The following is a 21,142-nucleotide window of genomic DNA, read 5'->3' on the forward strand; positions in this document are numbered from 1 at the left end:
GAGAAAGTGAACCAGGATGTGGGTAGGTTTCTGCTGTTGTATTGCCGGGACCGGCCTGGTGAGTGGGCGAGGTACGTCCCATGGGCGGAGCTCGCTCAGAACTCCCTTCGCCACTCCTCTACTAACATGTCTCTGTTCCAGTGCATGTTGGGTTACCAGCCGGTCCTGGCTCCATGGCATCAGAGCCAGACCGAGGCTCCTTCAGTGGAGGAATGGGTGCAGCGCTCGAAGTACGCCTGGAGAGCCATCCAGGAATCTTTAAAACAGGCTAGTGGACGGCAGAAGAAGAGCGCTGACCAGCACCGCAGTGAGGCCCCCGTGGTCGCACCGGGGGACCTGGTCTGGCTCTCGACCCGAAACCTGCCCTTCCGCCTGTCCTGCGGGAAGCTAGGGCCCCAGGGTGTAGGGCCATTTAAAGTCCTGAGGAGCATAAACAAAGTGTGTTATAGGTTACAGCTTCCTACTTACTATCGCATTAACCCCTAGTTTCATGTGTCTCTCCTCAGGCCGGTGGTGGCTGGTCCCCTGCAAGAAGGTGAGGTATCTGAGGTCCCTCCGCCCCATCTGGACATCGAGGGGTCCCAGGCGTACACAGTACCTGCTATTTTGGACTCGAGACGCCGGGTGAGGGTTCTACAGTACCTCGTGGACTGGGACGGGTACGGCCGCGAGGAGAGCTGCTGGGTACCGGTGGGGGACATTTTGGACCCTTCACCTCTGAGGGACTTCCACTGAGGGACTTCCACCGCCTCCATCCGGATCGCCCAGCACCTCGCCCCCCGGGTCACCCTCGAGGCCGAAAGCGGCGCACTGCGGGAGCCGCGCGTCAGGGGGGGGGGGGTCTACTAGCCGCCACCGATCCCTTTTTCCTTTTCTGTTAGTTTTGTCTTATTAGTTGCACCTGTTCCTTTTGTGTTTCTTGATTTTTGGTCTATTTAAGCCTGTTAGGCCCGCTTAGGTTTGTGCGGGATTATGTGTGTTCTCTGTCGGTTGTGGGTGTGTTTTCATTGTTCTCCGGATCGTTTGCCCTGTGTTTGGGCTGGTCAGTGTTTATGCGCCCTGTATTTGACGTGACCGCGTTGTGCCGGAGAAATAAATCTACAAATCACTGAACCCTCTGCTCTCTGCGCCTGACTCCTACCCACCACTCCTAGTAACTCGTGACAGTTCTGCTACGTTGGCCTCTGAGTTCCAATCGTTCATTACTTTAGCCACTAATGGATCGGTGTATCAACGTGTCCATATGGCAGAGTTTGGTGCTCTTGCATTAGTTGAATTTTTACTTTTCGATTTTTATCATTTCACTTCAGATTTTTATGATTAACCACTTGACAATGACTTTGAGATGAAACTGTTCCACATGAAAATCATAACTGGCACGCAGATCGATAGATATCATAGGATAAATTGCAAGCTTCCCTAGACTTGAAACCCACGCCTCGCCTATGGACTTTACTATTACATACATTAAAAAAGCTTCCGTGAAAAAAATGTGCCCCCCTATGGAAATCAAATGCCCGTCCAACTGATTCATTCTGGCACTGGCCCTGGGTGGTTGTGTCAAATCTGAAGAGTAAGATGAACAGTGACATACTTCCTCTCCAGCATGCCTCAGCTCTATGCAATTTATTTATCTGTATTTAATTGCCACATTACACTCAGTTGTCATATGTAGACAGCAAGTAGACAGAGAGAGTCTGTGTCATCACTTTACCTTTACAAGTGATGCATATAGATGGGGAGTGGGTAAACAACATGTCTGAATTAATCCTGCTGGCAGTCCATCGGCCGCATGCTCTCTGGGAATCGCCATGCCATTACTTATACATGCCAGCGTTATTTGCAAATAACACAGTGGGTCAAATGAACCAAGGCCACAACACTATTATTTTTAGTATATATCACATGGAGCCAAATGGCTGGAGAAAGTGAACTCCACTGCTGATGCTGCTTATTCCATTACCATGGTTCAACAATGCTCTTTGCCATGATCCTAGTTGTTCTGAGTGGGAATGCTGGCTGGTGAGTGGTGAGTGATTCTTTAATAGCCACCCCCGGGCTGAATATAGGCCATCGATTTCCCTCAGAGTGAATTCTATTTTAGGGCTGCCTCCCTGTGTACTCACTCTCTCTCCCAGCTCCGACTCACAGCTATGACTGCAGCCAAACCAAATCGCATGCCCAGCCGCGGCGCCTACTGTTTGTGTGTCTATACTCTAGTCCAGGGGTGCACAGTTAGAATTCAAAGAAGTCCAGTGACTGACCCCAAAGGTCCAAAGCATTACAATGTCTAACATGCGCTATGATTTGGGGGCATATGTAGTTCTTGTATATGTATAGCTATTAAACAAAGTACTACATTTCAATAACATTGCAGCAATATTTATTGCACATTTTTAATGCAGACACATGAAATATGAGATAAAATTGTCACGCCTTGACCTTAGAGAGAATTTTTTATGTATCTTTTTGGTTTGGTCAGGGTGTGATTTGGGTGGGCATTCTATGTCCTTTATTTCTATGATTTGTGTTTCTATGTGTTGGCCGGGTATGGTTCTCAATCAGGGACAGCTGTCTGTTGTTGTCTCTGACTGGGAATCATACTTAGGTAGCCCTTTTTCCCCTCCTTCAGTGTGGGTAGTTTACTTTTGTTAGTGGCACTATAGCCCTGTAAGCTTCACGGTTGTTTCTTCGTTTGTTGTTTTGTTGGCGACATTTTAAATAAAAGGAAAATGTACACTCACGACGTTGCACTTTGGTCCACTTCTTTCGACGGGCGTGACAGAACTACCCACCACCAAAGGACCAAGCAGTGTGGTAAAGAGGACTCCTGGACATGGGAGGAGGTCCTGGACGGAAAGGGACCCTGGACAAAGGCCTGGGAGTATCGCCGTCCAAGGGAGGAGATGGAGGCAAGTCAGTGAAGGAGGCACGAGAGGCAGCCCCCCCAAAAATGTACGGGGGGGGCACACGGGGAGATTAGCGGAGTCTAGACCTGAGCCAACTCCCCATGCTTACCGTGGGGAGCACGTGACTGGTCAGGCACCGTGTTATGGGGTGATGCGCACGGTGTCTCGATTGAGCATTCACAGGCCGGTGTGCTCTGTGCCAGCGTCTCGCATTTGCCGGGTGGAAGTGGGCATCGGGTTGTGGCAGCTCTGCGCTCGAGACCTCCAGTGCGCCTTCACGGCCCAGTGTATCAGATGCCCGCCCCACGCACCAGGCCTGTGTGTGTCTCCCCAGCCTGGTGAGTCCTGTGCCTGCGCTCAGCAAGAAGCCTCCAGTGATGATCCATGGCACGAAGCCTCCAGTGATGATCCATGGCACGAAGCCTCCAGTGATGATCCATGGCACGAAGCCTCCAGTGATGATCCATGGCACGAAGCCTCCAGTGATGATCCATGGCACGAAGCCTCCAGTGATGATCCATGGCACAAAGCCTCGAGTGATGATCCATGGCACGAAGCCTCCAGTGATGATCCATGGCAAAAAGCCTCCAGCGATGTCCTTCAGTCCGGAGACTCCAGCGACGGCCTCCAGTACGGAGCCCCCAGCGAGGGTGCCCAGTCCGGGACCCGCAACGAGGGTCTCCAGTCCAGGGCCCACAGCAAGGGTCCCCAGTCCGGGGCCAGCAGCGAGGGTCCCCAGTCCGACGGCCGTGACAAAACTAACTATGCAGCCTAATCATATATAAAAGTAGGCCGATCACAAATGTTCTAATTTCAAGCAAAACAAGACTGCATCTTCACCAAAAAATAACAAAAGTGACTGTTTGTGAAAAAACTGCTATGATTTTGGAACAGATAAGAAACTACAGGTTTAATATTTATCTTTCCTACTCTCTCCCACTTCACTTCTCCATCTCTCTTCTTTAGTGAGAGAAATGTGCTTTTGCTTGTCCTGCCAGTAATTTGAACATTGGCTGGAATTGAGCCAGTGGCATTCTCACGCACATATGTACTGTAGGTGCTCATTGGTGAGTCTAGAATGGTACTTATTTTTAATGATGTTCATAGTAGAGGTCGACCAATTATGATTTTTCAACACGATACCGATTATTGGAGGACAAAAAAAGCCGATACCGATTAATAAGCAGATTTTTAAAATGTATTTCTAATAATGACAATTACAACAATACTGAATGAACAGTTATTTTAACTTAATATAATACATCAATAAAATCAATTTAGCCTCAAATAAATAATGAAACATGTTCAATTTGGTTTAAATAATGCAAAAACATTAAGAAAGTAAAAGTGCAATATGTGCCATGTAAGAAAGCTAACGTTTAAGTTCCTTGCTCCGAACATGAGAACATATGAAAGCTGGTGTTTCCTTTTAACATGAATCTTCAATATTTCCAGGTAAGAAGTTTTAGGTTTTAGTTACTATAGGAATTATAGGACTATTTCTCTCTATACCATTTGTATTTCATATACTGTACCTTTGACTATTGGATGTTCTTATGGGCACTTTAGTATTGCCAGTGTAACAGTATAGCTTCCATACCTCTCCTCGCTCCTACCTCGGCTCGAACCAGGAACACAATGACAACAGCCACCCTCGAAGCAGCGTTACCCATGCAGAGCAAAGGGAACAACTACTCCAAGTCTCAGAGCGAGTGACGTTTGAAACGCTATTAGCGCGCACCCCGCTAACTAGCTAGCCATTTCACATCATATCGTTACACCAGCCTAATCTCGGGAGTTGACAGGCTTAAAGTCATAAACAGCAGACCTGCTGGCAAAATGCGCGAAAGTGCTGTTTGAATGAATGCTTCTTAGCCTGCTGATGACAACCATCGCTCAGTCAGACTGCTCTATCAAGTCATGGACTTAATTATAACATAATAACACACAGAAATGCGAGCCTTAGGTCATTAATATGGTCGAATCCGGAAACTATCATCTCGAAAACAAGACGTTTATTACATTGTTACATTGCACAACCTTCAATGTTATGTCAATGTTATGTCAATGTTATGTCATAATTATGTAAAGTTCTGGCTAATTTGTTCGCAATGAACCAGGAGGCCCAAACTGTTTGCATATACCCTGAGTGCAATGAACGCAAGACGAGTGACACAATTTCACCTGGTTAATATTGCCTGCTAACCTGGATTTCTTTTAGCTAAATATGCAGGTTTAAAAAAGGTATTGGTGTTTATGGTTAGGTACAAGATGGAGCAACGACAGTCCTTTTTCGTGAATGCGCACTGCATCAATTATATGCAACGCAGGACACGCTAGATAAACTAGTAATATCATCAACCATGTGTAGTTATAACTAGTGATTATGATTTATTAAGTCTAATGCTAGCTTGCAACTTACCTTGGCTTCTTACTGCGTTCGCGTAACAGGCGGGCTCCTCGTGAGGCAGGTGGTTAGTGCGTTGAACTAGTTAACCGTAAGGTTGCAAGATTGAATCCCTGAGCTGACAAGGTACAAATCTGTCGTTCTGCCCCTGAACAAGGCAGTTAAACCACCATTCCTAGGCCGTCATTGAAAATAAGAATGTGTTCTTAACTGACTTGCCTAGTTAAAAATAAAGATGTAAAAAAAATATTGGGCGTCCAAAATTACCAATTTCCGATTGTTATGAAAACTTGAAATCGGTCCCAATTAATCGGCCATTCCGATTAATCGGTAGACCTCTAGTTCATAGTGGAGAAAGAAGACTCACAACTGTATGTGGAGCCAAACATGGTCAAGGTGTGTAGTGCTACTTGGGTTAGACCAGGCAAAACAGTCTCAGACACAGCCTGCAGCCAGAAAGTGTCATGATTAGTTAGTTGAAAGTGCTCTCTTAGTGCAACATTTACTTGTAGATCAAGCAGTTCCACCTGTAGAGATACAGCATGTGCCCATTTGAAGATCTGTCACCTCCTTTAAAAATCCCCTGACACCTGTGATGAAGAATGGATTCTAAATTAGAAGAAGGAGCTGCTGTCCAAGGCTGAAGCTGTCAAAGCAATTTCGGAAGTTTCCAATCAGCGTGTCTATGAAGTCAACATGAGAAGAAACATATCTCACATCCTGAATCTTTTCCGGCACTGCACCGGGAAGTGTACACAGTCTCCTTGAAGATCTTCCTCGAACACTTCCAGTTTCCTCTGGAAGGAGAGGACAGATGTCATCAAATCAAACTGAATTGTTCTTGCCCTGTAGTTTCACGTGGAGCTCATTAAGGTGTGATGTGATTGTCTCCCAAAAAAGCACCAACATCCGTTTTGCTCTCGTCTTGCAAAAAAAAGTGAAAACTATGTTGCCTTCTGACTCTTGAGCTGTACTAGGAAAGCTGTTATTTCCTTTTTATAATGGACCAAAAGTGTTCCAACCCCCTGCCTTTACTGAGCCATCTTACGTTGTCGTGCAGCATTAGGTCATTTGCATTTGCCTCAGCTTCTTTCAGGAATTCTCTCAACAGGCCGCGGTTGATGAAATGAGGATTCCCTGAGGAAGTTGATGAGTTTCATCATTGTATTCATCACTTCACTCTCATGACAGATTGGCGCACAGGACAGACTGATGAATGATGCAGTGGTAAGCTGTGAGATCAGGGTTGTCTTCTTTCAGCCGTACCACAGCTCCTCACTCTCTTCCTGCCATGGCAGGGGACCCGTCTGAGGTGATAGAGATCACAAGTTTTAGATCCGTCGCCCTCTTCTCAGCTTCTCCTTTATGGCCGTGTATATGTCCTTTCCTCTTGTATGTGTCCTGAGTGGTGTTACACCCAACAGGTCTTCAAATAAAATCTAACATACACCAGAAGCTGGACATTATCACCCACATCCGTAGGTTCATCAACAGCTAATGCTCTGCATGGTTCACTCCGAATAGCCTCATCAATCTGTGTGAATACATCCTCTGCTAGTATTTCACTCTTTCTTGCTGTTGTTGTACGTGGCAGTGGGATTTGCTTGATCTTTTCACACAGCTCGTCTTTTTGTTTTTCCCGTCAAGTAAAGCAACAGCAACAGCATTCATGCACTCCATCACCACTCCCCGTCAGTAAATGGCTTTTGGTGTTGACCTAAAAATCCAAGCTATTTTTAGTGAACATTAGTTTGCACGTTGTTGGGCAGTGAATGCATGGGAGAGGACACTGGTGGACCGATCATACTGGGCTTTGAGTTTGTTTATTTTGCGTGCCCTCACCTCAGACTGCTGTGGATATGTTTGCTCAAGAGATCTGTGCTTTGTCTCGTTGGCTTCACGTTGGCACTTTTTATTAGAGCCACGGTCGCTGAACATATCAGGCAGAGTGGTTTGGCACTTGCTGCAGGAAGGATAAAGGCATATTTGTCTGTCCACTCCTCTATGAAAGCTCAATTTTCTGTATCAACTTTCCTGACTTTTGCGCACGCCATTCCATAATTTCTCCTCTCACTGTCTCTAACATGCATTGTAAACATTCTCTTTGATTGGCTGAGTTTCGTGAAGTGATTTAAATAACGCACGTGATTGGACAACACACAGTAGTATGGGGCGCTGTCTTGGACCTTTCCAGCTGCGCTGAGCCAGCGCAGTATGTGTACATTGAAAAAAAAGGGTTACATCATCAGTATTTCATTTAACAATTATTTATGAGAAATATGTCGAGGTCCAGATAGAACCTTCACTCTGTCCGGACCTGGACACCTGTGTGTGTGTGTGTGTGTGTGTGTGTGTGTGTGTGTGTGTGTGTGTGTGTGTGTGTGTGTGTGTGTGTGTGTGTGTGTGTGTGTGTGTGTGTGTGTGTGTGTGTGTGTGTGTGTGTGTGTGTGAGTTTAACTATACTAGTAGGGACCAGAAGTCCACACAACAATAGTAAACAAACAAAAATGTAACCAACTGGGGGGATTTTGTTGGTCCCCACAAGGTAAAATGCTATTTCTAGGGGATTTAGGGTTAAGGTTAGAATTAGTGTGAGGGTTAGAATTAGGTTTAGGGTTAGGAGCCATGGTTAGTTTTAGGGTTAGGAGCTAGGTTTAGGTTTTCGGGTTCAGGTTAGGGTCAGAGTATGGGTTAGGTTTAGGGTTAGAGGTTAGGGAAAATAGGATTTTGAATGGGACTGTCCCCACAAGGTTAGTTGTGTGTGTGTGTGTGAGACCATGAGCACTAGGATTTCTCCCTCAAAAAGACACAATCAGGAGACTTGTTTGCATAAACACCTCTAATTTGTTTCTCTTTTTTTCTTAAGCAAAAACGTTTATCTTGCAGACAGTCTGTGTCCTAACTGCACTGAAGAACCAAGATGTAGCAGTTCAAAGCAAACACCAGTTTCTCTATATTCTGTTTTTATCTGTTCCCATCATTGCAAGCAGCCTTTGTAAGCCTGATTCAAATGAGAATGGACCATTTTCCAGCACTGCAGAGCCTCAGCAGGAGGCCTGCTTAAGCCCCAGCCAGTCGGCAGCGTGATTATGCAGTAGTACATTGCATGTACTATGTGACTTCTCTCCTGGCAGTCTAATGGCCCCTGATTCACTTTCAGGTATGCTGTAGCATTGCTGATTTGACCTTGACATTTTCTCCAACATCTGTGAATCTATTTTTCTTCTTTTTATTTTTTACAATGGAGGGTACTAAAATAGGGGCCGTTGCGTTTGGCTAGCTGCCATTTCCTGCTTGTTCAAATACATTATGGACATGTGGTTTGATGGTTGGCTTTAGATTTAGTTGATTGCATTGCGTAAGTGCTCTGTCACTTTAAGTGTCTGCCTCAAGCTATTTGTTAACTGCAGTTTGGATTGTGGATCTGTGGATGAGATGAATTCCTGCATGCACACAGTGTCTGACTGATTGAAGCACTCCTTAAATTAGAATGCAGATTGCTTCTGACTTCTGATTGTATGCAGGAGACACACAATACTGTATACATAGCAGTATTGGCACCTCAGTATCAGCAGCATCTTGTCTGACTACAGGAGATAGAGGGGGTGAGACGAGGTAAGAGTCACTTAAGGGGCCTGAGCGGGCAGGTGCTGCCACCCAATCTGCCAGTCCGTCACGCCGTCTGTTTCGCCCCGACAAAGTCCTGGCGTCACCCACTCAGATCCCAGCTTCCTGCCTCTGCCCGCTTCCCCCTCTTCCCCCACACCCACCCTGGCCTCCATATGGCCATGCAGTTTGGAGCCACCAATGGGCCCCAGAACCCTGACTTCATACCTCTGTGGCTCAGCCTCCCTCTGCCTAAACATATGGCCCTGCTTCGGTCCGATGATACATGATCCACTGATGCCGGCCACTACGCACAAGGCCAGCCAGCAGACGTTTTATCCCGCATGGAGGACGTCGGTGCTACTGGGTTTTTTCATTTATTTTTCATTTATTTTCCTCTTGCGTCTTCCCCAACAGTGCTTGGTTGCGATATGATGGGTCGACGTAAGTGAGCTGAGGAGTGAGGATGATCGCATGATGCCATGTAGCATCTATAGTGTCTCTCAGCAGTCCTCTATATTAGTGTTTTGGTCCAGGGGACGCCAAAGGGTGATGCTTTTTGTTTTTGCCTTAGCACTATCAAATACATTTTTATTGTTCACGTACGCATATTTAGCATGTTATGTGCTGCTATTAGATGTTATTGCAGGTGTAGCAAAATGCAAAACTCCATGGCTGATTCAATGATCAACTCATCATCAAGCTTTGATGATTTGAATCTGCTTTGTAGTGCTAGGGAAACAACAAAACCCTAGAACCACTCCAATTCTCATACCGCCCCAACAGATCCACAGATGATGCCATCTCAATAGCACTCCACGCTGCCCTTTCCCACTTGCAAAAAAAGGAACACCAATGAGAGAATGCTATTCATTGACTACAGCTCAGCGTTCAACACCATAGTGCCCACAAAGCTCATCACTATGCTAAGGACCCTGGGATTTCACACCTCCCTCTGCAACTGGATCCTGGGCTTCCTGACAGGCCACCCCCAGGTGGTAAGGGTAAGCAACAACACATCTGCCATGCTGATCCTCAGCACTGGGGCCCCTCGGGGGTGCGTGCTTAGTCCCCTCCTGTACTTCCTGTTCACCCATGACTGTGTGGCCAAGCACAACTCCAACACCATCATTAAGTTTGTAGGCCTGATCAGCGACAATGATGAGACAGCCTATAGGGAGGAGGTCAGAGACCTGCCAGTGTGGTGCCAGGGCGACAGCCTCTCCCTCAATGTGAGCAAGACAAAGGAGCTGATCATGGACTACAGGAAAAGGAGCGCCAAACAAGCTCACATTAGCATTGACTGTGTCCACATCTATCATGGTCCAAACACACCAGGACAGTTGTAAAGAGGGCACGACAACACCTTTTCCCCCTCAGGAGACTGAAATGATTTGGCGTGGGTCCCTAGATCCTCAAAAAGTTTGACATCTGCACCAAGTTATTTTATTCTCTTCATTTTTATTTTATTTAGTAAATCTATTCTTAACTATTTTTCCTTGAACCGCATTGTTGGGTAAGGGCTTGTACGTAAGCATTTCACAGTAAGGTACACCTGTTGTATTCAGCACATATCATTTGATTTGAATCCATTTTTTGATGGGGGGAGTAGAGGAAGTTGTTCGTAGGGGTTCACTTCCAGAGTCTCATTAACTATCTCTGACAGAGATAGATACTGTCCCACTCAGACAGTGGATCAGCTAGTCACTTAGATCCACCTCCTAGGTTCATTTCACTGTTGATCAGCGAGCTATCAAATGCGTCAGACTCCTTGCTTCCAGTGAATCTGGTATATTTGCTCCATTAGCCATTAACGGTTTGGGGTAGCAGAGAGCATGTTCTACCAACCTTAACTTGGTGATACTTCCTCAATTCCCAACTTAGATGACAACCAATGTCTTCTAAACGTCTATGTCTAGTTGCAGGGTGTTTGTTCGATTTAAATATATATATACACACACACAGTACCAGTCAAAAGTTTAGCCACACCTACTAATTTCAAAGTTTTATTTTATTTGACTATTTTCTACATTGTAGAATAATAGTGAATACATCAAAACTATGAAATAACACATTATGTTTGATCAAATTTGATTTGTCACATGGTTAGCAGATGTTAATGCGAGTGTAGCAAAATGCTTGTGCTTCTAGTTCCGACCATGCAAGTAATAACTAACGAGTAATCTAACCTAACAATTTCACAACAACTACCTGATACACACAAGTGTAAAGGAATGAATAAGAATATGTATTATGGCCAAACGGCATAGGCAAGATGCAGTAGATGGTATAGAATACAGTATATACGTACATATGAGATGCATAATGTAGGATATGCGGCCCTGAGATTTTCACTTTATCACAAATAGTCGATCGGTTATCACCAATTACAGGATAACAAACATCTGACCCAAACATCACTAGTGGACACCCACTTTATTTTAATATATTTTATTTAACCTTTATCTAACTGGGCAAGACAGTTAAGAACAAATTCTTATCTACAATGACGGACTACCCCGGCCAAACCCTAGCACGGATGGCGCTGGGCCAATTGTGCACCACCCTATGCGACTCCCAATCACCGCCGTTTGTGATACAGCCTAGAATCAAACCAGGGTCCGTAGTGATGCCTCTAGCACTGAGATGCAGTGCCTTAGACAGCTCCGCCACTCAGGGGCCCCTTATCTCAATCAGAGACATTTCAAATAGGCAAGATGGTGGTGAGCATACTGTTGGATGACAAAAAGTCAGAAAATATCAAATCAAATGTTATTTGTCACATGCGCCGAATACAACAGGTGTATGTATACCTTACAGTGAAATGCTTCCTTACAAGCCCTTAACCAACAATGCAGTTTTAATAAGAAAATAAGTGTTAAGAAAGTAAACAATAATAAATACAAATTAAAAAAATTCAAAGAAAAAAAAGAAATAATTAAAGAGAAACGTAAAATAGCAGAAACAAGGCTATGTACAGGGGTTACCGGGGGCACCGGTTAGTCAAGGTAATTGAGGTAATATGTACATGTGTAGGTAGAGGTAAAGTGACTATGGGGGGGGTCAATCCAAATAGTCCGGGTAACCATTTGATTAGCTGTTCAGAAGTCTTATGGCTTGGAGGCAGAAGCTGTTAAGCCTTTTGGACCTAGACTTGGCACTCCGGGAACGCTTGCCATGCTGTAGCAGAGAGAACAGTCTATGGCATTTTTTAGGGCCTTCCGCTGACACCACCTGGTATGGAGGTCCTGCATGGCAGGAAGCATGGCCCCAGTGATGTACTGGGCCGTATGCACTACCCTCTGAAGTGCCTTGTGGTCGTAGGCCGAGCAGTTACCATACCAGGCAGTGATGGAACCATGCTCTCGATGGTGCAGCTGTATAATTGGAGGATCTGAGGACCCATGCCAACTCTTTTCAGCCTCCTCAGGTGGGATAGGTGTTGTCGTGCCGTCTTCACAACTGTCTTGGTGTGTTTGGACCATAACATTTCGTTGGTGATGTGTGACAGTTCGTTGGTGAGGGGCCTGTTTGGCCATCATTTTCCTGTAGTTCACGATCATATCCTGTGTCTTTATCACATTGAGAGAGAGGTTGTTATCCTTTCACCACACTGCCAGGTCTCTGACCTCCTCCCTATAGGCTGTGTCCTCGTTATTGGTGATCAGGCCTACCACTGTTGTGTCGTCGTTGTCCAACTTAATGATGGTGTTTGAGTCATGCTTGGCCATGCAGTCATGGGTACACAGGGAGTAGGACAAGAGGGGACTGAGCAAGCACCCCTCAGTGGCCCCCGTGTTGAGGATCAGCATGGCAGATGTGTTGTTACCTACCATTACCACCTGGGAGTGGCCCATCATGATGTCCAGGATCCAGTTGCAGAGGCAGGTGTTTAGTTCCAGTGCCCTTATCTTAATGATGATCTTTGAGGTCACTATGGTGTTGAGTGCTGAGCTGTAGTCAATGAATAGCATTCTCACGTAGGTTTTCCTATTGTCCAGGTGTGAAAGGGCAGTGTGGAGTGCTATAGAGATTGCATCATCTGTGGATCTGTTGGGGCATTACGCAAATTGGAGTGTGTCTAGGGTTTATGGGATAATGGTGTTAATGTGAGCCATGACCAACCTTTGAAAGCACTTCATGGCTACAGACGTGAGTGCTACGGGTCAGTAGTCATTTAGGCAGATTACCTTGGTGTTCTTGGGCACAGGGACACTGGTGGTCTGTTTGAAACATGTTGATATTACAGACCCGGTCAGGGATAGGTAGAAAATGTCAGTTAAGACACTTGCCAGTTGGGCATGCTCTGAGTACATGTCCTGGTAATCTGTTTGGCCCTGCGGCCTTGTGAATGTTAACCTGTTTCAAGGTTTTACTCACATCGGCTATGGAGAGCGTGATCACACAGTCATCCAGAACAGCTGGTGCTCTCATGCATGCTTTAGTGTTGCTTGCCTCAAAGTGAGCATAGAAGTTATTTAGCTCATCTGGTAAGCTTGTGTCACTGGGCAGCTCGCGGCTGTGCTTCAATTTGTAGTCCGCTATAGTTTGCAAGCCCTGCCACGTCCGATGAATGTTGGAGCCGGTGTAGTAGGATTCAATCTTAGTCCTGTATTGACACTTTGCCTGTTTGATGGTTCGTTGGATGGCATTGAGGGATTTTTTTATAAGCGGTTAGAGTCCCGCTCCTTCAAAGTTACAGCTCTACCCTTTAGATCAGTGTGGATATTTTCTTTAATCCATGGCTTCTGGTAGGCATATGTAAGTACGGTCACTGTGGGAATGACGTTATCGGAAGAATCCCGGAACATATTCCAGTGTGCTAGCAAAACAGTCCCGTAGCTCAGCATCAGTGTCATCTGACCACTTCCGTATTGAGCGAGTCACTGGTACTTCTTGCTTTAGTTGTTTCTTGTAAGCAGGAATCATGAGGTCTAGAGGTTGTTTTTCCTCTGCTAGAAATGAGTTAAAACTAATATAAGTTTCCCTGCATTAAAGTCCCTGGCCACTAGGAGTGCCAACCTCTGAATGAACATTTTCTTGTTTTGTTATGGCCTTTTACAGCTCGTTGAGTGCAGTCTTAGTGCCTGCTTTGGTTTGTAGTGGTAAAGAGACAGCTATGAAAAATATAGATAAACTCTCTTGCTAAATAGTGTGGTATACAGCTTATCATATGATAGTCTAAATCAGGCGAGCAAAACCTTGAGACTTCATTAATATTAGATTTTGTGCACCAGCTGGTATTGACAAATAGACACAGACCGCCACCCCTTGTCTTACCGGAGGCAGCCATTCTATCTTGCCGATGCACGGAAAACTCAACCAGATGTATGTTATCCATGTAGTCCTTCAGCCCCGACCCAGTGAAACATAATATATTAACGTTTTTAATGTCCCATTGGTAGGATAATTTTGATCTGAGCAGTTTATTATGAAATGATTGCACGTTGGCTAATAAGACTGATGGTACAGGCGGGCTACCCCCCGTCCCCCCGACCTACAGCCCCTATATCTTTGTCTCTTCTTCATGTGAATGACAGGGATGTTGTCCGGTGTCCAAAGTAAATCCTTTGCGTCCGACTCGTTAAAGAATACATCTTTGTCCAGTATGAGATGTGTAAGCACTGTTCTGATATCCACAAGCTCTCTTTGGGTCATAAGAGATGGTGGAAGAAAGATTATGGGTTTGGCCTTCGAAATAACTATGCATACACACAAAACACATCATGCCTACTGTAAAATATGGTGGTGGATCTTTGATGTGAAGGCGCTATTTTGCTACCACTGGTCCTATGGCCCTTGGTAAGGTCAACGGCATCGTGAACTTTACCAAGTAACAGGACATTTTAGCCAAAAATCTGGTTGCCTCTGCCAGCAGGCTGAAACTTGGCCACAAATGAATCTTCCAGCAAGACAATAACTCCAAGCACACATCAAAATACACAAAGAAGGGGTTAATTTAACACAAAATCAACATTTTGCAATGACCATCTCAGTCTCCGGACTTTAACCCCACTGAAAACATGTGGTTTTAATTGAAGAGGGCAGCCCATAAGAGCAGACAAAGTATGTCAAGAATCTGGAAAGATTCTGTATGGAGGAATGGTATAAGTACCTTCACTATCTTCAATCTCATAAAACATTTTAGAAAAAGTGTCATTGCCCTCTCACGGGGAAAGTGTTGGACTATTGAAAACAGGGCATCCAATCATTTTAACTTTTATATGTTTTACTTGTTAAACCCAAAATCTATTTATCTGTGCATTTGTATTAGGTTAAAATAATATAATAAAAATAGCCAACAATATAGCTCACTATTTTATTATTTACTTCATACAGTCTTATTTGCTCATCTTTATCAAGGAATCAAATCATTCCAGACCCTGCTCTATATGAAAGGAGTGTTACAAAAATTGTTTTACAAAACTTTTAAAAATCACTATATAAAGAGGAAAAGGAATTCAATAATTCTAATTACTTACATGGTATTATTTCATTATCGTGAGAGAAATATTGAGTTTAAAATGTATTGATGTACAAGCTACTGAAGGAACCGATTGTTTTATAAATCAAGCATATTTCCCTTGAAAATCATCACTTGAAATGCAATCAGAAAATGTCAGACAAAAATATGTTTTGAGCAGCCACACGTGAATAAAAAAAATATACATACACTGATAATAATATAATACAATACAATGTCTCTCTCTCTCTCTCTCTCTCTCTCTCTCTCTGTCTGTCTCATCCCACGCTACTATCTGTGGAGTGTTTGGCAGCGGCTGCAGTCTGGTCACGTCCTCTGTTCTGGATGCCGTTCAAAGATGTGTGCTGTGCCACTCACCGTGTGTGTCCTACTCTGTGCCGCACCTGTTCCTCTGCCCTACACCACGCAGCACTGGCAAACTGACAAAGTCCCCCCCTCCCCCACCCCACAACAGCTGCCACGGCAGGAGGTTGGAGGAGTAAAATAAATGAAAAACATCTGCAGCACACAGATTAATTGGGCAAAGTATCTGTAAATTGGGTCTGGTGGTTTTCTATCTGTTGGTCCAAACGTAGTGATGAGACACGGAAAGGAACCGGGAAGCGACAATATGACAGTCATCTCGCCAAATATGGCATTTATTTATTTGTTTTTCCCATGAAGGAAATCTAATGGAATCGATGAAACTTATGCCACAGCAGCCAGAATTAAAACGACTTGAAAGAATCCTATATATATCCTATATTGTGTTTATTGTGGGTGATTCGATTCACCAGTATTTTGAATTAGATTATATTTTTTATTACAGGGATGCAGATTTAGTGGCACAGGTTTAATAACCCAGATACCATCATCTGAATATTGCAACAAACCCCTATGGATAAATCCCATACATTGAAGTTTGAAGCCCCATCCAATCTTTCATGCCAGACCTCACTGTCCTTGCTGTCCCCAAAGTTGAGGCCATAATTAGGTACAAACCTATTACTTTGATTAGGACTGGTTTGTGATTGCATTGCCTCGTGCTGTGTTAATCAGGACAGGGAACATGGTCATCAGCGTTGAGGGACTTCTGATGACTGTGTGCCATCTGGGCTAACGATATAGGAAACGTTCTGAAAGCCTTAATCATGGTTGCCCTGTCAGAGGTCTCTGAGTGCTGTATCTAGCACCAGGGGCTCTGCTGAAAGCTGGACAGACAGAGGAGAACTGTTCTACAGGGGATGCCCGGTCTCTGAGAGTTCAGAAAAGGCCCTGTTCATCCGCTGATAAAGGCTTCTGTGCTTGCTGGTAGTGGCTGTACAATATCTGCTGTGCTAGTTGTGGCTAGCCGTTTGCTCAGCTCCCTGGCTGTCCAGCGAGCCCTTGTGTGGAAGAGGAAATTGAATAATAAGCTCATCTGGAGATCTACTTTGAAGTGGGGAACATGTGCTCCCAGCTTCCAGAATTTAGGTCATGTTTGAAATGCTAATCAGGCAGCATGTAGCCAGGGTGCTTGTGTACTTTGCCAGTGCAAAGTACGGGCCTGTGTGATTTTTTATTGTATATATATTTGATTTAATTTCATGTCCTTGGTGGCACCAGACGCAGTGACCCTTTCACCTTGCACTAACAAGTACCTTCTATCACCACGAGGGTCAACTGCAAGTCAACTCCTCTATTCCCTCAGGCCAGAGGTGTCAAACGTATTCCATGGAGGGCCTTGTGTCTGAATTTTTTTTAATTATTCTTCAATTAAGACCTGGACAACCAGGTAAGTGGAGATCCTTACTAATTAGTGACCTTAATTCATCATCAAGTACAAGGGAGGAGCGAAAACCCACAGACAAACATTGGAATGAGTTTAGACACATGTGCCCTAGGCTAACAGTGGAGCATGATGGGGCAATGGAAACCTTTAAGGCAGATGGAACACCTCTGGTTCATCCCAGACGTGGAGGTTTGAGGGTTGTGGGCTGTTGTCCTTTTTGGTGGTACTCACCTCTCTCCTCCAGTTGGTTCTTTTCCATCGTCCGCTTACTAAAGCATGTGATGCAGAGAGATTTCGTCATGAAAAGGAGCAGTGGAGAGTTCAAGGTCAAGTATACATGGCTTTTATTAAATGCAGCACATGCAGAGGGTGAGAAAAAGCTGCAGGCAGACCCTCTGTCACCATCTCCTCATCCCTCACTCTGGTTCCAATCATGGGGCTCCAGTCTGGTGAGGGTTGCATTAGCTCTGCACCACTGGCCACAGGGACCGCTCTTGCATAGTTATGTTACCCTTCACATTCCTCTCTATACAAAGACTCCCCAGAAATACTTTTCCTGCCAATAACAGCGCTGTCGGTGGTGGATAATACTTTTTTCCCACACTCGCTGTCTTGCCCTTTGATGGTTTTGAGAAGACAACAGATGTGGATAAAAGTCCAAGCTCAGCTCGAAGTGGAAATGATCTTTGGAGAGACTTTTTGAAGGTTATTTGATGTTTAAAATAGTAATTAACGTTAGAGACAAAGAACGCCAATTTAGCAGTCAGGTGAAGTAGAAATCAGAGCCCAGAACAAATTGTTATCATTACCTACAGTCACAAAGCCAAATTAGGAAGATAAAAAATATTATTTGGCTTTATAAAACAACTCAGAGATGAATTAGTGTTCCAGTCATTTTTGTAGCGCTCAATAAAATGTCACTATAATTATCCTGGAGGCATTGAGTACTGTACATGTTCATAAAAAGCCTTGTGTTCTCAGCCTAGACTGACCCCTCTCCTTCAACTCGGCTTGATCTCAATTATCTTTTGTGGAGGGAAACGAGAACACAGAGAATTAGTAGAGCTTTACAGATTAGCAGATTATCTCCCTGTTGTTGCTCTCCTCAGAGACAGACCACTTAATGTGATCAGATGCACATTGAATCAATTAAAATGTCATCCTGTAAAACTATACGCTCTGACAGACTTTGAAAACAAAATACACCAAAAATCTAATTATTCACAGTAGACAAACCTAGCTTTTTAAATTTTGCATGGAAAAAAATGAAATCCTCACAGCTATCATTTCCAGTGACCATCAGCTTGTTTGTGCATTTGATATGAATTATACTTAAGTCAATCTGACCATGACTCCATCTTGTTGCTCCCCTCCTAAAGGCAGAAACGAAAGCAGGAAGCACTGTGCTTAGGTCTAGCCAACGTTGGTCTGTCCAATCGGATTCCACGCTTCAAGATTGGTTCGATCACGTGGACTGGGATATGTTCCAGGTAGCCTTAGACAATAAGATTCACGTACACACTGACTCGGTGAGTGAGTTTATTAGGAAGCGCATTGGAGATATTGTACCCACCGTGACTATTAAAACCTTCCCTAACCAGAAACCGTAGGTTGATGACATCATTCGCGCAAAACTGAAAGAGCAAACCACGCATTAAATCATGGAAAGGTGACTGGAAACATGACCGAATACAAACAGTGTAGTTATTCCCTCCGCAAGGCAATCAAACAAGCAAAGCATCGCAATTCAACAGCTCAAACACGAGACGTATGTGGCAGGATCTACAGACAATCACGGATTACAAAAAGAAAACCAGCACCATCGCGGACATCGACGTCTAGCTCCCAGACAAATTAAACAACTTATTTGTGCGTTTTGAGGACAATACAGTGCCACCAACACTGCCCGCTTCCTTCTCCGTGGCCGACCTGAAACATTTAAACGTGTTAACCCTTGCAAGGCTGCCGGCCCAGACGGCATCCCTAGGCTCGTCTTCAGAGGCTGGTGTGTTTACGGACATATTCAATCCATCTCTATCCCAGTCTGCTGTCCCCACATGCTTCAAGATGGCCACCATTGTTCCTGTTCCCAAGAAAGCTAAGGTAACTGAACTAAATGACTATCGCTTCATAGCACTCACTTCTGTCACGATGAAGTGCTTCGATAGACATGTCCAGGATCACATCACTTGCACCCTACCTGACACCCTAGACCCACTCCAATTTGCCTACCGCCCCAATAGGTCCACAGACGATGCAATCACCATCACACTGCCCTATCACTTCTGGACATGAAGAATACCAATGTATGAATGCTGTTCGTTGACTACAGCTCAGCATTCAACACCAAAGTACCCTCAAAACTCATCAGCTATTATCTTTACACCTTTGTCTGGTGAAAAATGTATAGGGGTCTACTGCTAAACGAGGTCTACCCCCCTCAGTTTACCTTTGTGTACTCGAGCAGTTAACTAATTTGTTGTCTTCTTTTTCTAAATCTGTAGTTATAAACTAAATTATGATTGAGAAATGCAAACGTCAAACAATCTAAAAGACATGTGCAATGATCTAAACCTATCCAATCTGGGTGAATAAGCCTACACGACCCAACCCCAAAGATCTTTACAAGTTAACTCAGATAGATCTAATTTTAACAAATACACCAGATAAATACAGTTGAAGTCTGAAGTTTACATACACCTTAGCCAAATACATTTAAACTCAGTTTTTCACAATTCCTGACATTTAATCCTAGTAAACATTCCCTGGCTTAGGTCAGTTAGAATCACCACTTTATTTTAAGATTGTTAAATGTCAGAGTAAAAGTATAGAGAATAATTTATTTCAGCTTTTATTTCTTTCATCACATTCCCAGTGGGTCAGGAGTTTACATACACTCAATTAGTATTTGGTAGCATTGTCTTTAAATTGTTTCACTTGGGTCAAACGTTTTGGGTAGCCTTGCACAACCTTCCCACAATAAGTTGGGTGAATTTTGGCCCATTCCTCCTGACAGAGCTGGTGTAAGTCAGGTTTGTAGGACTCCTTCCTCGCACACACTTTTTCAGTTCTGCCCAAAATTGCTCTATGACATTGAGGTCAGGGCTTTGTGATGGCCACTATAATACCTTGACTGCGTTGTCTTTAAGCCATTTTGCCACAACTTTGGAAGTAAGCTTGAGGTCATAGTCCATTTGGAAGTCCCATGTTGCTTCAATATATCCACATACTTTTCCTACCTCATGATGCCATCTATTTTGTGAAGAGCACCAGTCCCTCCTGCAGCAAAGCACCCCCGCAACATGATGCTGCCACCCCCGTGCTTCACGGTTGGGATGGTGTTCTTCGGCTTGCAAGCCTCCCCCTTTTTCCTCCAAACATAACAATTGTCATTGTGGCCAAACGGTTCTATTTTTGTTTCATAAGAGTAGAGGACATTTCTCCAAAATTACGATCTTAGTCCCCATGTGCAGTTGCAAACCGTAGTCTGGCATTTTTATGGCAGTTTTGGAGCTGTTTCGTCTTCCTTGCTGAGCAGCCTTTCAAGTTATGTCGATATAGGACTCGTATTACTGTGGATATAGACACTTTTGTACCTGTTTGCTTCAGCATCTTCACAAGGTCCTTTGCTATTGTTCTGCGATTGATTTGTACTTTTCGCAACAAAGTACGTTCATCTCTAGGAAAGAGAACGCGTCTCCTTCCTGGGCGGTATGACGGCTGTGTGGTCCCATGGTGTTTATACTTGTGTACTGTTGTTTGTACAGATGAACATGGCACATTCAGGCATTTGGAAATTGCTCCCAAGGAGGAACCAGACCTGTGGAGGTTTACAATTTATTTTTGAGGTCTTAGCTGATATCTTTTGATTTTCCCATGATTTCAAGCAAAGAGGCACTGAGTTTGAAGGTAGGCCTTGAAATACATCCACAGGTACACCACCATTTGACTCAAATGATGTCAATTAGAAGCTTCTAAACCATGAC

This window comes from Oncorhynchus keta, chromosome 12, assembly GCF_023373465.1.
Source record: "Oncorhynchus keta strain PuntledgeMale-10-30-2019 chromosome 12, Oket_V2, whole genome shotgun sequence".
In the NCBI taxonomy this organism is placed as follows: domain Eukaryota; kingdom Metazoa; phylum Chordata; class Actinopteri; order Salmoniformes; family Salmonidae; genus Oncorhynchus; species Oncorhynchus keta.